This window comes from Anser brachyrhynchus (assembly GCF_964034855.1).
Source record: "Anser brachyrhynchus genome assembly, chromosome: 4".
In the NCBI taxonomy this organism is placed as follows: domain Eukaryota; kingdom Metazoa; phylum Chordata; class Aves; order Anseriformes; family Anatidae; genus Anser; species Anser brachyrhynchus.
This window is the reverse complement of record NC_137698.1, coordinates 63,693,174-63,710,783: the sequence shown is the minus strand read 5'-3', so window position 1 is coordinate 63,710,783 and position 17,610 is coordinate 63,693,174. Positions and strand designations below refer to the sequence as shown.

Sequence of the window (17,610 nt, the reverse complement as noted above, 5' to 3'; positions counted from 1 at the left end):
AATAAAAAATAAAAATACAATAAAGAAGGCTTAACCCTTTCATTAGTGAGTAGTTCTACTCATGAAGAGCTCCCAGCCTTCTGCTCAAGGAGCCGTGGGAGCACCGGACTACACCTTATCCATCATGGCTGGTTTGTGACAAAGGCTTATGGACTCCCTGAGGAGTAGAGGAAGATCTGGAGACCACCAGGCTCCTATGAAAAAAGGCCAGTCACATTACCTTTGTGCAGCCACGCTCCCCTCCAGGCTCCCACAGGACACCACAGCGGCATGGCACGGTGCTTACAAGACAGGAAGGAGAGGACTGATGAAGACAACGTGATCTTTGTTCAAGATCATAACCTAACAGACTATGAACATTACAAAACTAAATTTTATTCCATTTCTTTTTAAACATTCTATGAGCTGTTTTCTTCCTAGCCATTACCACTGAAGAAGAAACAGATGGACAGACAGCCAGGGGGAGGAGATAACATCCTAAGTCACAGGGGCTCCCACTGCTGCAAGTGGGGTCTCCACCCTACTTCGCTCAGAAAAATAATTAACTAACTAATTAAAAATTAAAAATGCATGCTAATACCACAAGTTTGAGAGTGGCAGCTTTTAAGCTGCTACAAATTACTGTTACTCCATGGATACCAAAGCACATCGGTATCCACAGCTTGAGAATATCCCCTTCTTAAAACATTTTTAGTAGGGTTTCCTCTGAAAACCTTTTAAAACTTGGAAGATGCTACTGAAAGACTATAAAATAGATAAAAATATTGATAAGGTATTGATGAATATTCATTGCGTGTTGATATTGATTGGATATTGATTGGATATTGATGCATTTGGTAAGACAAGTCAACATTATTGGTTAGTCTGAGATGCTGAGGCACTTTGTAGCAAAGCAACCAGCCTGGGCCAACTTGAGATGTCAAAATCAGCACTAGAAAAAATCCCTGTCTCCTGTCTGCCAAGCCAGTGCTTTATCAGCAAAGTGCATTGCTCTTTGGTATATTCATTTATAATGCAGATTAGGTGGATGAGAGGGAAATTTAATCATTTAGAATGACTAATAACTATGCTAATGTCTTCAGATAAAATAAGCATTCACATATGCTGAAAGCCTTTATAGTGTAATAAACTTCTGTTATCTTTTGAGGCGTGCAGTACTTTGATTTTTGTATACCAACTCCTCTTTATTTCAAGTGCAATAAAAACATATTTCATAAAAGGATTGAGAAGCTAGCAACTGCTGAACCTCTTATCAGTAATGCTTATACAAAGTGCTGACAAACTACTCAAAATAGTGGGCTTGGTGGGTTTTTTTTTTGGTTGGTTGGGGCTTTTTGCTGTCTGACAAAATGGGTCAGAACAGCTCAAAGAGTTGGACTCCAGAAGTGACGAAGAGCTGTGAAAGTACTGATTTCAGTGAGTTTGAGAGCTGGGTGGACAGGATCAAAAATCCCCATGGAAGTTATTATTATCATTTACACAACTCTCCTTTCGTGCCTCTGGCCAAACACCCACTTTGATCCCCTCTCTAAATTCCTATTGGCATTCCCCAGAGCACAGACACACTTTGGTGTCAGGAACTACACGACATTTCAACAATTTTTCTCTGCTGTTGCACTGTTGCTCCCTGCCACAGGCCAGTGATCATGTCAGACACTCGGAGACTTCCCTGTGCTTGCAATTTCTTTGCTACAGTCCCCACGCTGCGGCCACAGATCCCAAAGTCACTGTGGCTGAGGTGTAGATGTAGCTGACTGTGTTAGGAGGCAGACTGCTTTCCTTTGAAGAAATCCCAGGTGATGCTGCTCCAGGATGCAGGCTGCCAGTCCCCATGCCCAGCAGCTTGCTCCGTTGGGGCTCAGCCTGTCACTCCACTGGGAAAAACGTGATGCTGTGCTTTGCTGCTGTGCCGCCACTCGCCGTGTTGTGGTTCTTCTGTGTGGAGCTCTCCAAAAAGTAAGTGAGGAGGCAGGGGAGAAAATAATCTGTGGGGGAAACAAAAAGAAGAAGCTATTGCCACCATTAATATCAACCCACGATGGAAAAGCATCAAGTTGGTTTGGAGAAAATCAATAGTTTAGGTAAGAAAAAAAGATATATACATATATAAACTACAGTAATATTGTTTGCATGATCCTTTTCCCTTAAGAAAAAATGTAATATTAAAAATACCTAGCCTATAAAAAGAAAAACCCCTGAGAAGTGACATTAACATATTAAACATGTCCTCAGAAACATTGGAAGGTTTGGGGGGTTGGTTTTCCTTTTTAATGAAACAATGAAGGATAGGTAAAATAAAAAATAATAAAAAAATAATAAAAAAGCAGAAAGGGATGGTGCCTCATACCAGTGAGAGCAGAAGCCTCACTGAAACCACTGGAAGAGGAACATCCCCTAAACGAGGGAGCGGGGCCCTACTGAAGGAAGATGATAGAAGGAAGCCCGAATGGGAAAATGCAGATCTTAGACAGTTTGTCAGGCGAAATTGCCTGTATGTTCACATCTCCGTGGTGATGCACAGGTTGTATTTGGTACTTGAAATTTTGTCATTTGCACTCCACTAAGTATTCGTCTGTGAGAACCCATGCTTAAATTGCACGATTAATCAGTCATGCTGGAAAGAAGCGCTGCAGAAAGGAGACGAAGTGACTGACAGTCTCTCTTTAAATATGCACTGTTGATATTTTCTAAGCAAACCTGGTTTATAAAAGATAATTTGGAGGAGGAGGGAGGGCTGCAGAAAGATGCCTTCACGTAGACTTGGCAGCCTCCCTTTTTTATGTCCCTAAAGCTGCATGTGGGTGCATTTCAGTCCCTCCACTGCCTCCAGGTTTAGCTGCAGGGAGCTGAAGCTGGTGCTGATGCCACCACAGATGCCTTCCTCACTCCGAATGGGACTTTTGCTTCTTGGGGCTTTTGATGTATCATTTGCTATTCCAGCCTGTGTGCTTCCATATTATCTGGTAACCTTACAGTTTTGAAATCCAGACTTTCCAATGGCTGTGTTCTCCACGCAGAAGAACTGTGTAAAATAAAGGGTAAGGGGAGAATATTCAGGATTTAACATTTCCCTGCAGTCATGGAAATAACCAGCAGGGAAGATGGCACTCACGGGCAGCAGGCAAGCTGCTGTAGGAGCGTGTGTGCAGCCTGTCCTGCTGCATGGGTGAAGCTTTCAGCAGAGACCTGGGTCCCCTGCCTCGCTCTGGCACAGCCTTGCTGGACGAGCAAAGACAACAGCAGTCCGCATCTGCTTCCTTTGGCTCCTTGGCAGAAAAGTTATACATAAATGAAAGGTTGGAGTATTTAGGAGGAACATTTCCTTATCTTTTAATTAAGAACGTTATAGAGGTGGTTTGTGTTGTGTTTTCATTTTGCAAGGTGCGTAGAGTGGTAGATCTTTCCAGTCTAGCCTCTTATAGGCCAGTCATGGGATATGCCATGAGAGCCATGAGAGACATTCAAATTATCTCTTCTGAGCCCTTTTTATTCTTATTTTAGTTTCAGTGGAATTGGGTCTGTTCCGTATGTCCTCATTCACTACAGGGTGCTTTTCTCGTCCAAGGAGTGGCTCGGTTTGATCAAGATGTTCCTGACCTCCTTTGTGAAACCAAGTATTGACTCAGTAGGTGAGGAAGAGTCTGCCTAGCAGAGCGTCCAACCCAAATCCTTTTTTTTTAAAAAAAAAAAAAAAGAAAAAGAATGATTTTATACAGATTCTATTCAAAGTAAGCAAGCAAAAAAAGACATTACACAATTTCCTATTACATAGGCATTTAATCTTCTGTTACCTGATTAAAATTTTAATCAGAAAAAAAACACTTCTGAAATAAGAACACTATCATGTATCTTTAACAGTCTTGGGCTTCTATCAGTATGAAAATAAAAGGTGCCAGAACAGTAACAGTAAGAGTGGGTAGCTCTTGTTTTTGGCTCTGGGTGTGTGAAAAAATGTATGTTGCTATTATCTGCTTGTTACTGTTCTCTATTCACAGGCAGGGAAACAGGCAAAAGTTTTGCACCATCCTAACTGAGTGAATGTTACAAAGGTGTATCACTAGGTCATCAGCTCAACCCTTTTTTAACAGCTGTAATTTCTGCAAAGCTATGCCTCAAATGGTTAAAAAAAAAAAAAAAAAAAAAAGTGAGCTATATCTGGGGCATCCTCAATAAAGAGCCATAAAGATGTTGGCTAGAACACAGCCTATGACTATATTTAGATATACGACTCCCTAGATAGCACAATCACCCGGCTGGAGCATTAACAGTTGGTTTATGGTGCTACTATTTCCCTTTTACTTCCTCGTTCTTGTGCATGCCACACAGAGCGGACAGGTACCGGGGCTCACCGGGACAGACGGGGTGGGGACGTTGTGCTGGGTAGGTGACAGCACACGGGCTCAGGGTGACACAGTGCCCGCATTGTGCCGCACTCTTCCTGCTCAAGGAAACCCTGGTGAGCGCGCGCCTTCCTCCTCCGGCCCTACAGAGCTGCGTGGTGACACCAAATCCTTTTCACGGGGCTCTTTCGCCTGGATGACTTCCAGTGGAAGCCAACAGGTGCTTGCAGGACTGAAGGCTCGTAAAACGCAGGGTGTTTTAGGTCAGACCAGACCATCTGATCAACAAAAGTAGGCAATTTTTCCCTACAGCCTGGCCCTGAGGGCATCACGAGGGCTATGTGCCCAACACTCCCCTCTGCGGACATGTTGTGAAGCTGGCTTGGCAAGGGGAAAGGCAAAGCCGCACCCTGAAATAGCTGTAGCAAACTATTCTCCCTATTCCTCTGTGAAAAGTAAGGGAAAAAGACATTCTCCTTCTTGCCTCCATCTACCTGAGCCAGCCGTCTGTGCTACACAGATCTGCGTACGCCTGATGCTGGGTTGACAACACGTGTACCGCCATCGCCTGCCATAAAATCAGCCCCTGAAAAAAAACAGAAAAAATCACAGCTTCGGCCAACTTCCAGCCATCAGCAAAAACCACCAGCGTGGACACCCTCGAGCAGCGCAGCCACGTCGGCAGCTGTGGGCCCTGGGCCGCTGCCCGCAGCTCTCGGTGCCTCCTGCCAGTGCGCGGGCCCAGCAGACGCGGCCTCGCTGCAGCTGCAACCCACAAAAAGTCCAAGGGAAAAACTTCCTGGCACGCACGGACGGGCTCTGCCTCGCCTGTGGCAATGGACACGGGAATTAGTTTGTCGGAAACAGCGAGCAGCAGCGCTTTTTTGGATGAGGAGCTGGAAGCAGAGAGGCCACGTGCTCTGTTTCTCAGCTTGAGCATCCTATGTTAACGCTGCTTTGATATGGGGAAAACACAAAGCGTGCCTAAAGCCTGGCAAATGAGGCAGGATATTTCCCAAAAACGTACATGAGGAGGAGGTATTTTGCGGGGGTGTCCAGCCTCATGGCTGTGCGCTCACCAAGGGGGGTGAGGAAGGGTTCCTCCTGGCACAGCACTGCAAACACAGGGCAGATCAGGAGTTCATTTACCTTCTTGTGCAAAGCAAGCAGGCTTGGCCATTGTTCGAGGCGATATCATACACTGCTACGGATGGATCCGTGGCGTACTCTCCTGCTTTAATTTCTGCTGCAATGAATTTCCAGGAATACGGGGAGTTGTGTTAACGTTGGAGCCACGGCAGGATCCTCTGAGTTGCTTGTCCCAGCTGTTAAACGGAGGGGCTGAGGATGCTTTCTGCCTTGTTTTCTGCAGCTGATTTTAAATGTAGGAGATGCACGTGATTAAAATAAAGTGCCTAGTACGCGGAGATCATATTTTAACCTCAGGGTGTGTGAGAGAGACAGGCAGAATGAATTAGTTTCTGAATCAGTTTCTGAATTAGTGTTTGTAACAGCCCTACAAACACTTAGACAAATTCATAGTCAAAAGGATAGTGTCAACATTTTATCTAAAAGCCTCTTTAAGGAGTTTCGTTGCCTTATGTTGAAAATCTAATCTTTAAAAAAGCTGATATCTAAGCGTTTGGCTTAATTCTCAAATGTGTCAATTAATATTTTCCTTCATTTGACCTATTTATCTTAAAACATTTATAATCTGTTGGGGAGACGTCCATATCTAAATGTCCAATTTGGTTTGTTTGTTTTTTAAATCTGCCGTTCTCTTGCCAAGAAATTAAACAAACAGATGCCACTCTTTTTGAGGGGCTCCATTAAATACAATGTCTTACGCACCATCTGCTGGAGCTGCAGCAGCAATTAACAGATACACGCTATTCCCAGAGCAGAGCTGACATCAATTGATGATGCCAGGATACTGGTAATTTCTCCTTCCCGCTCCTCACCCTCCCTCCTCCAACCCCCTAAGTACCTACAACGCGATATTTCTGTGTAAAGGTCTGGGTCTGCTGAGAAAAATAAAAAATAAAAAGGAATGGGAGATATTCTTTGTCTTTCAGACTGTGACGGATGGAAGACCGTTCTAGTCATCACAGTTTTTAAATGAACAGAGAGCTTGTTCAACAACAGTGACTGAGCCAATGCAAAGCCAACAGTGAGTGAAGTCCATCCTGCGTATTTTGGTCCTGGGCTCCTCCATGGTGGTGCACAGCAAACCTGAAGACCCTTCACTTCTGTGCTGATGTTTCAAATACACTCAGGTAGGAAGCCATTGAAAATTGCTGCCTCTGAGTGGGACACTTTGATACTGAGCTTGAAATATCACCATGCATCATGAGTGCTAGGCGTCATTCACATACCCTGACGATGCAGCGAACAGCTTTGTAGCAGCAAAAACTTTTGGAGACTGAGGCTTTTATTGGGAAATGGCGTTCTTCATAGGGTCACATGGAGCTCACAGGTTCACTTTATTGACCAGGGTGCCAGCCTGCAGCCTACAACCCAGCTCTTCCTCTTAGCTGAGTGGGTTGACTACTTACCCTAGAAAAGTTCCCCTGGTCTTGTCCTCAGTGTCTGTGGCCATACTACTGTGACTTTTCATGGACTTTCAGGCCAGACTGATTGTTATACTCTGCCTCCTCCCAGCCCCTGTATGGCAGAAGTGGATATCCAGGGGCTTCTCAAGACACCAGGAGGCTCTTTAAGGCACTAAGAGGTAATTACAAAAATCTCAGTGTACCTGAGGTGCCAGGTTTCCTTTCAAATTAACACAGAAAGTCCCCTTCTGAATATATTGGACTGCCTATTCCCATAGCTAATGACAATGCATGCTCCATGCATCCTTGTGACCTTCTCCCCAAGAATTCACTGCAAAAGTCTTCAGAAGAATGGAAATTGTGCCCAGGGCAGGGAGATGCTGTTTATACTGTAGGTCATAATTACACTCCTGCATTTCGGTACTGTTTTCAATAAATTGTTTGGATTGCTGCATTGGTCAAAGGATTTCTTTGCCTCCATTTGTCAATCCTGTCCTCAAGAAACATAATTTCTTCTCTGAAGCATGTAAGAAATAAAGTGATCTCACGGTTTAGCATCTCAAATGCTTGCCCTGACCATGGCTGAAAATGGATCCGTGCCCCTGTGGCATCTGTGAGCCAGCACTGCAGCTCTGGGGGCAGACACTAAGTGCAGAAAAATTAAGTCTGACAGGTGATTTTGATGGAACTGATGCCATAACCCAGCTCCTGATATTTAGGCCTTCCTTATCCTGAGATATAATAATTGGTGGGGGACAGGTTAACTACTGTATTTGCATATTGTAGCCAGTTCGGGATAGACAGCTGTGCATTATTTTGAAAATGAAAATTTCCACCCTGACAATAAATCTGTATAGTAATTATCCTTATTGCTCTGTATGGTGGCCATCTGCAAAGGCGATCTGAACTAAAAAAGGGTGTCTCGTAAATCATATACGATCTAAATTCTTCCAATAGTTTGTAAATCTGTCCAGGGTTTAGAGATTAATTGAAGCAGACAGCTTAATACATTAGCCTTTCACCTCTGTGGACCTGGGTTCAAGAGCTGGCTTCAGTCAAAAAGTGGAAATTTCATCATCATTGTTTAAGGACGTGGCTGACCATGTAAAGTCTGCAGTGCAAAGGAGCTCACAGCAAGCCCACAGCCATTGACGTGCAGCCCACCTGGTAACCTGCTGGTACTGCTCACAGCTCTCGGTCCTCTTAGTGAGGGTTTGCTTTGAGGGTCGTAAGCATCTTTGCTGCTGATATCTTACCGTGAGGACACTCATGTAAGAACAAAGTCAGTCACCTGAGGAACATCAAGGGTGGCCCCGTGTGAACACTGGATAGAGCACCCTGAAGGATTTTTTTTCCTAAAAAAAGCAATCCAGGTCATTGAAGGAATTGCACGGATACTGGGACAGATGAAGACAGGAGAGGACATCCGTGTCAGCCTTTTTGCAGTCCCCATCAGCCTGATGGAAGGTCTCATTCATTGTCACACCTCATAGTCCCACCCCACTGCTCACCCATACCCATGTGCACACGTTAACTGCAGTCATGGTGCTGCTGGTGCAGAAGCACTGGCAGAAGCATTGCAGAAGTATTGGCAACATATCACCAGTCAGCCATTGGGGATAGGAGGCTGCAGAGGCTGCCCATCAAGAACGACACAGCTCAGCCCTGCCCACCTTGGCTTCTCTCGTCCCAGGGCTTGCCAAGACAGCAACATTGCAAAGAGAAGCTGGGGTCAGCAAGTGCTTCTTAATTTCTTTTTCTGTGTCTGAACAGAATAAAAAGCAGTAGCGTGCACCAGTAAGGACCACATTTCTCCTGGTTTCCTTTGTCTGATGGAAGACAGGGACACTGCAGAGGTCCCTGATGCAGCCTCAGAGCTTTGGTGCATTTTGTCACTCAGCAGTGACCCTCAGCATCCAGTCCTTGATGACAGGGACGCAAAGTCTGCTTTACAGGGATGCTCAGCTGCCGAAGGAGAAAAACATAGCCAGCATCCACAAAGGTGTTCAGGTGGTCAAGTAGACCCTCCGTGCCTGGCCAGCAGTGGTTGGCCCTCGCCTGGTGCCACCAAGAGGCTGCTGCCCATGGCCCTGGTTTGTCAGCAGCTCATTTACAGTGGCTTAGCACCAACTGCTAGTGGCAAAGCACATCGTAATCTGCACCCGCATCGAGGTGGGGGAAAGGGATTGAGCAATAGCAGTGTCAGTAGCAGACATCTCTCTAGGGAGCTAACCGCTCTCTGAATCCCTATTAAATAGTTAGCACATGGTTGGGAGTCACTTGACGGGACTGTCCCTGCAAGTCTGCCCGTGTAGATTTATGGTCCTCACACCCTTAAGACCACCCTGGAGAAATACCCATCCAAACATAAAAATTACCCGTGACCCTTGGCTTTGACTTGGTGACCTCTCCCTTTCCCCCACACATGCCCTGTCTGCTTGTGATTTGTCAGCTGACTAACGAGATCGGGTGAGATCTCGCTGTAAATGGACATCTGAAAAGAAAATGTGATTCTCTGGAACCCGTAAACACACAAAAAGAATCTACCAGTATGTTTCCATGTGGGTTTCTTTGGGGTCTGCTTGGAACTAATGTCATCCTGGGGGTATTAACCTTACAAATATGCATTCCTGACTTGTGCAGGTCAGAGGTGAGATGAAAAACACACTGTGAAATCCAGTGATAGAAAGCTTAATCATTTATTTTTTGCCTCATATCTTTTCACTTGTTCCAGCTGGTTCGAAAGCACTTGGATCCTACCAGCAAGGATTACACGACTGAAAACAAACCTTTGCCAGTGGTAGAACCAGATCAGCAGAAACAGGACAATAGTCTTTTTCATGCCACAAAAATGCAACTAAGCAGCATACGGTTTCATGGGTGCTTCTACTTTTTCCCCTCTCCTGCTTAAATTATGAAATACTATTTACTAGCAAACATTATAGTTCACTTTTTAAGGGAATTAATATGATTAAAGGGTTGGTTGGAAGTGATGATTGAAGTTCCAACTATTAAAATGCACATCAGTGTGCAGGGAAAATAAAAAGGCACTGAAATTCTTTTCAAACCCAAGCACCAGGTGCGTTAATTACATTTCATTGCATGTTGGTTTATTACTGCGGTCACTTGTGCCTTATGATCTGCATTAACACCTGCGTTCTATGGATATCTTGGTATTTCACTAAACAAGATGAATATTGGCCAGATGGTGACTCCAGTAGGAAGCATTTCACATAGATTTCCCTGCTCTGCACAGTTGCCTGTAAAGGAATCCTGAATGTCACACTAAACCAAACCAAACAAAAAAGGCACAACACTAAATCTGCGATTAACTGCCTTGACAGTATATTCGCAAAGGAACAGATGACAGTGGGATCCAGGCCCTGTGAAGTGGTCCTCGCTAATAAATATCCCGCATGGGCTACAATGACATCTTTACTGTGTGCGGTTTTCGGCACCACAACATAAGAAGGACATAAAACTATTAGAGAGTGTCCAAAGGAGAACTACAAAGATGGTGAAGGGTCTGGAGGGGAAGACGTATGAGGAAAGGACTGAGGTCCCTTGCCAGAGGCCCAGAGAGAGCAGGGTGAGGGGAGGCCTCATGGCGGCCTGCAGCTCCCTCACGAGGGGAGCGGAGGGGCAGGCGCTGAGCTCTGCTCTCTGGGGACAGCGACAGGACCCGAGGGAACGGCATGGAGCTGGGACAGGGGAGGGTCAGGCTGGGGGTTAGGGAAAGGTTCTGCACCCAGAGGGTGGTCGGGCACTGGGACAGGCTCCCCAGGGCAGTGGTCAAGGCACCGAGCCTGCTGGAGCTCAAGAAAAGTTTGGATAACGCTCTCAGACACATGGTCTGATTTTTGGGTGGTCCTGTGTATAGCCAGGAGTCGGACTCGATGATCCTTGTGGGTCCCTTCCAACTCGGGATATTCTGATTCTATGGTCATTTGTACAAAGATTTTCTCCCTGTGGGGCAACCCTGTCTGGTACAGAAATACAGTTCAATAGAAAAGTGGGTCAGCCCAGGTCTCAAACACGTAGCCCAGATGACTTGGTGGTTTTGTGTGTGTGGATTGTGTGTTTTTTGACGTTGCATATGTGACCTTTCTTCCGTAGTACAGGTTAGTTAATGTACAACAGGCGTTCAACCCCAGAGAACTGCCACGACAACAAGTTAGTACCTAAACCTGACCACCCCTGGCACCCTACCCTTTGACCAAAATAGGGAGGATTTCAGATAGGGAGGAGAGGTGGGAAGGGACACACACCTCACTGTCCGGCTGCTACTGTCTGGCTCGTGTCTAACAGATCAGGAGTTACTTGCTGACCTGCACAAGAAAATGGCAACAGTGCTCAAATTCACAGTAGCATGGTATTGCACTATTACAAACTTGGTCAAACCTTCCAAAATGTGCAATTAACACCAACATTAAACCCATGTTAGCTAGAAAGCCCAGTATCATTCCAGAGGACAAGAAGCCAAAGCACACGAATTAACTGTGCTACATTTCCCCCGGTGCGCTTCCACCCAAGGCTGCCGTTTTGTTGCAGACCAATATCCCGCTCTTGGGAGAGTGTGGGCAAATCCTATTATAAGTTAAGATTAACCATCAGTCAGAGAACTTACCAGTGCAGAGATCAAATATAAAAGATGTATGTTCTGTGTCATCTGTTTAGCAACCTTAAATTAGCTCGCACGGGTGGATCGTGCTGGCCAAATGGCAGAACATGTGCTGGAAATGGAAATCAGAGTCAAAACAGAATCCTGTGGGATACCCCAAGCAATTTTAAAGCAGCTATCTTATTACCTAGGCAATTTTCAGGGACAAGAAGAATTCCAACCTAGCCGACAGTCCTCTCTGGTCCCACCTTGGTGAAACTACTTCATTATTATTTCAGTGGTGCCTGGAGAGCCCTGCCTGACGCTCTGGATTCTCTGCAAAACCCCTCCCAACAACCCACAATAAAAGGCATCTCCTGTGATGAAGGGCTTATGGTTTAATTTAAGGCAAGACACAGCAAGTGGAAGGAACAAACAACCAGAGAGATTAACAGGGAGAGAGGGATGGAAACAGTAAAAAGCACTTGTTCCTGGAGCCCCAGTATGTGTACACATACATGCTACCTATTGATTAATGCGTGCAAGGAGGTGTCAGAAGCCCCTTAACATGAATATCAGGCACCCAGAAGGAATTAATAAAAGAAGTACAAGTATGGGTGGAGGGCTGCAGGATGGCATCCCCCATGGGATGTGCACTGGCCTGCCAGCCATGAAGGGAATCAGTGCATCCTGGACCTCTCCTGGGGGTGAAAGGAGAGTAGCTGGGGGTGGGGTGCAAGTGGTTTTAGGCCAACTTCTAAGGAAAACCAGACGTGCTGAGCCTACTTCCCCTCTTATTGCCACCCAGCATCACTGCTACAGTAATAGATTTTTCAGGCACTCATAACTCAGAAAGGATGCTCTAAAAGTGAAAAGCAATTTGCAGAGGTACTGATGGCAGCAGGATGCTTTTAGCATTTCTAGGTTTGTGTTTGCTCAGGGCCTGGGGATTCTCAAGAGGAGGCACGGTAATGCTAATGAAGTGCAAACCACTATGAAGGTGACAGCTGTAATCAAAACCCAGTGCCAGTTTGGAAGCAACATCTTAAGAAGCAAAGAAATAGTTATGAAGAGGTCACTTCAAAAAAAAAATATATATATATATATATAAAAATTCCTCTGGGTCAACAACATCACGTGCATCACTCCCACAGGAGGAGATTACTCCTTGCTCCTAGCCAAGGAGCATTACATGTGGGAATTTCTCATGCAACCTTGACAATGTGTAATAAAAATTCACTTTGAAAACAGAGCATCTCTGGCGGTGCCGACATGCTTTTGACTTTGCTCTTTCCTTCAAACACCACTCGTGATGCTGAACACTCATTCTCTTGGCCTATTTGTTCCTGGCAAACAAAGAGCAAATTCCCCTGGGTACAGCAATCCATTTTTAACGCTCTGTAATTATTTAGAAAAATGTTTTGATAGGAGCAATGGAAAACTGGGGCATTTCAGGTGTCCCTGAGAAAGTTCTCAGTGCATGATGTGAAATGGGGACATAAAGACACTTTATTTATGGCACTACCAAAAATAAATAAATAAATAAATAAATAAAAACAGAAAAGCAAACCTTTTCAGCTGTGGCATTTGAACCTCTGGATATTTGCAATTCATGGAACAGCCCCATCTGCACCTGTCACTTCCAAGTGCCAAAGGCACCACACTCCTCAGGGTCCACTGGAAAATGGTGAGGGAAGGGAGAAATAAGGACTTTGCTCCTTGAATGTTGCTAGCAGACTTCACAGCCAGCAATCAGAGTCTGGTAAACTGTCCCTTTCTGAGCAATTGCCTTCCTCTGCCCTCCCAAAATCTATGGGGCTTCATATGTTAATGTACCCTTTTGGGAAGCCCACTGATGGAAGGCATTACGGCAGAAAATGTCAGAGTTCTTCAGAGGAGCTTTGCAGCACGATGAGTTAATATGGCCCAAAGGCACATGAGGTTCATATAGACAAGGAAATGTGTCTCCTGACGTCTTCTGGCCAGCAGAGAACGTCAAGGATGAAATCTAGACACTAAATGTCAGCTCGATTTTGCAACTAGGGCATATTTCTCTTTGAAGAAGGAATGGGCAGAAAATCACCCGGCTCGAGCCTGCGCCCTCGTCCCCACGCAGCAGCCTGCACCAGCGGCTGCCAGCTTCCACACGAGTCACATGCACTGCTTTCCCTTCCCCAAATGTTACTGTTCAGCTTCTGTGACGCCGTTTTATGCCGATCTATAGGGGTTAGCCAAGCGCATCGAGAAGGTAAATGGTAGCTGTTGGGTGAAGGAGGCATTATGCAGAAGAAGGAGTTGTGGGGAGGATATAAATATGAGTGATGGAAAAGGAAAATTAAACAGAAATGAAAGCATTATAGCTCAGTTGTCCTCAAAGGACCCGTTATTTTTCAGGGACTATGTACAAGTGAAATAGAGGAAAAAACATAGCATACTCACTGCCATCTCCTGGTGGACAGAGAAACAGCCCTGTTCCTCCCTGCCCCGCCAGCTGCCCATACATCATTTTTTGTCTGTTCAGTAACTGTAGAACCACAGATTCAAATGCTGTGGTTAGGAAAGGGGACTGTTCATATTTCAGAAATGCATCACATGCAAAAAGAAGAGATTCGGGCTGCCTGGGATCCTTTGCTGAAACAAAGGCCAAAATTCCCCTGGACTCCAGTGGGAGCAGGGTCGATTCCAGTGTTGGCCGTAGAGGTTTATGGCACCTTGTCCATAGCTCCTTCTGTGACTACTGCGGCTGCAATGATGTTTTGGCCAGAATTACAGACCTGTCAGTTAGTATTTCATCTTTTACTGTCAAGTTTTTAGCCTTTATATATGATTTGTTGTTTAGAAAAATCCTCAAGTGAAATCAGAGCCTGAGGAAATTTTAAAAGAGAAAATGGAATGAGCCAAGGTGGGTAAATTGCATTGTGTTACTGGTAGATTGACACCATTTCCAGCAAAAGAAAGGTCCTGCGTCTTCATACTGATCAAAATAAATCACTATTTTCCCCATTGCGTTTCTTGCATAAAAGCATTTAATTGATGCAGAAACCAATGCAAGCAGGAAAGTGGTGCAGCACTGCAGGGCACAAGCCCAGAAGAAAACAGAGATTACCCCAGCTCCCCGAGTCAGCATCCCTCCCTACCTTTGCTCCCATTTCCCAGCTCTGGAAACGCAGTGAGAGGAGCTGAGATCAAAGCCAGGGAGGAAAGATTTGACTTTGCCCCCAAGACAGGGATTAGAGTAAAGGATATCAACACTTGCAAACGCAGTTCAGCCAAGCTGATCTGACACAGTTTTCGGAGCAGGAGCTTTTTACCCATCCTCTTTCCCACGAAGGCAGCTCGCAGGCAGCCTTGCTGGCTCCCCAAAACTGATCACTGTGCAGTTTTCAACATGGCAGTACCGGGACCGCTCGCTCCTTCTGGAAAGTGACCTTTTGGAAGGACACCGCTCCGGTGTCGGCACGACGCTGCGCTATTTTACACCTTCGGTTTTCGTGTGCATCTAACAGAGCCGGCGTTTCATCCACCTGCCGAGATCTGAGACCCCATAACCAGTGGCACTGGGAGGGGAAATACTGTGACAGCTTTTATTTCTGGTGAAATACAGCAAAGAGAGACGGAGTCAGGTGACCGGGTGTGAAAGCAGAAGGGCAGAAGAAAAGTGGATTTGTGCTTGGGGAAATCTCTGAGAGCATTTTTCCAGAATTGCCTTCTCTCTCTCTTCCTGTTTTCAGTCTTTCCCTTCTGTCTACTTTAGCCCTTGGATAAAAATATAGAGAGCCTTCTAAAAGAGAAGAAAAATCCTTTCTGTAGTGAGATGCAGGTTATTGATGTCTGCCTGGTTATAAAACCGAACTGAGATCTCCATCTCGGGAAAACTCCCTCATGGAGAAAATCGAGTTCCCTTCGGTCTGCTGTGGCAGGTTGGGCCACATCCCCACACCCCCAGGGGACAGTGTCGTCCCTCGGGAACCCCAGCAGGTCAGCCTCTGCCTCTTGCAGCAAGAGGCCCTGTCCAGCCCCAGCAGTGGAGCACATCCAGCCCAGCACCACTACCTGTGCAGGCCTGTACTGGTCTGTACTGGCCTGTACTGGTCTGTACGGGCCAGGTCCCCCCCGTGTCCCACCCCACGTCCTCACATGGAGCAGGGATGGTGCTGCAAGGGCTGAGCAGTGCCCACCTGCAGCGAGACGGGCACATGCACATACATGCTCGCCTTACCCCTACGATGCCTGTCGTGTAGCAACTCTTCCCTCCTCACGCTGTCTCGAGACAAAGTCATCACCCCTCGCACATCTGTCTGGGGACCAGGGCACGGTTCCTACAAGCAGGCTCTTTGGGAAGTCTCTTTTCAACCAGCTTCCCCAAGGAGGACATCCATGGAGGAGTGCGGGCCTGATCCCAACCCCACCTGACACCCCCCAGGTGCCACATGAGGCCCACCCACTGCCAGGGAGCCACGGGCCGGCCCCAGTGTGCCCATCCCCATGCCCTGCGGAGCAGCAGAGGAGATACCACGGAGGCCAGGCCACGGCTGAGGCTTGCCACGAGGAGGCTGTCCCTCGTCTCCTCTCCCTGCACACCCACCCGTTCCCAGCAAAGTGGCCTGGGGAGGTGACTTGTAGCACTGGAGCTTTTCCGATGCATGTCGTTTGGAGAGCTGGTGAGCGCATGCAGTTGTGCCAGCAGGTCTGAGAAGATGACAGGTTTTAAGAAAGATGGAAGAAAAGTTCCCCTCCTCTGCAGCTACACCAAAGCCTCTGCCTGCAGCTTTAGAGCCAAGTGATGCCACTGCAGTTCTGATCCGATCAGCGCTTTCCGTCTTTTTGGCTCATTTTGCACAGTTGCAATTGCTTTTGTAAACACCGGGCAGAGCTGAAGATACTGCAGGTCTTAAAAGAACAAATGATGCATTGCTAATTTCTGAGCATTACAGAGAGAGGTCACGTCTCAATTATTATGTTAAATCCTGAGACCCTCGCTCATATCACACGGTTACCCTAATTAATGCAGTTACAGCACAAGTATGATACTACAAATATATCAACTGTCTTAGTTCATCATGTAATCCATTTTACAGTTCCTGGGTTATTTGACCTTGCAAACAAAGTACTTTCTTGCCCTCATTTGTTTAGCTATTCATAAACATTTCAGAGGTCTAAGCTCATTTCTGCTGGCTCTGATGTATTTTGTTACTCCTCCTCCTTTACAGAAGGCTTTAATACTGGGTTCACAGATGTACATCTTGTAGAATATTCAAAGATGTCTCTGGGCTAAGTTACAATTTTGCCAGAGCAATTAATCCGTTTGAAGAAATACGGATTTGTCTGCAAAGTTTCTCTCTGAAGGCCAGGTCAGAACCGGCAGGCATCGCGCTGGTGCAGCGCTGGGGCACCTTGTGCCCACCAGCAGCAGGTGAGGTGCTCCGGGAGCCGACATCAGCTATGTCAGAGTGGGCAGAATTCGTTGCATACAGAGAGAAAAGTTTTGCTCTCCTATTTGTTAACAGGATAGATGTGCTCAACTGAGAAGCTCGGTAGTCTTGGTCCTCAGTGATATTTTGGGCTGGCAGAACAGCGGCTCCAGCCATGCCTGCCTCTTTGGATGATTCCTGTTGGGCCAGATACACAGCACAGGAACTTTTCAGTCTGGAGGATTTGTTTTTTTGCTGGTCAGTCAGCTCAAAGACAGCTCAATCACTGACCTGAACTGCTAGATGTTGCTAAAATACTGCTGCCGAGCAAAGGCAGGCTTCGATTTATGCAGTGAAAACAGAGTGGGTGGAAATGTCTCAGGATTCAACAGTCTGTCTGTTTCAAAACTCATCCTTGGTCCCTGTAAATTATGTTCACATTAAAAGCCAGCTTGGAGCAGCAAGAATAAATTGGGAGATTTCATCCGTCCCCCTGTCCTGTTCCATCCTCCAGCCCACATGATGCTCACATCTTTCTGTGGGATGCAGCATTTCCAGGCTTTCATGCGAGATTATTTTGTGATCCCATTTTGGGTTTCTGAGACAGTATTTTTTATCCTTCCATTTTGGGTTTCGGAGATGGAAACACAATCTGCTGCATTCCTGTTTTTGTCGAATGAATTTGCTTTAACCAGATAGTTTGTTTA

General features: G+C 46.1%; 1 long non-coding RNA gene across 3 annotated transcripts; it reads right to left on the bottom strand.

Annotated features, from left to right (window-relative positions):
• Nucleotides 1–537: 537 nt before the first annotated feature.
• LOC308194960 lies at nt 538–15,537 on the bottom strand. Of its 3 annotated transcripts, XR_013951106.1 has the most exons (7): nt 14,804–15,537; nt 13,063–13,169; nt 11,520–11,625; nt 11,161–11,220; nt 5,490–5,712; nt 4,835–4,926; nt 538–1,985 (listed from the first exon to the last, which is right to left on the bottom strand). It is a non-coding gene; the product is annotated as an uncharacterized lncRNA (long non-coding RNA). The 3 variants fall into 3 exon arrangements; XR_013951104.1 differs by having other exon boundaries at nt 13,063–15,537; XR_013951105.1 differs by lacking the exon at nt 11,161–11,220 and having other exon boundaries at nt 13,063–15,537.
• Nucleotides 15,538–17,610: the final 2,073 nt, after the last annotated feature.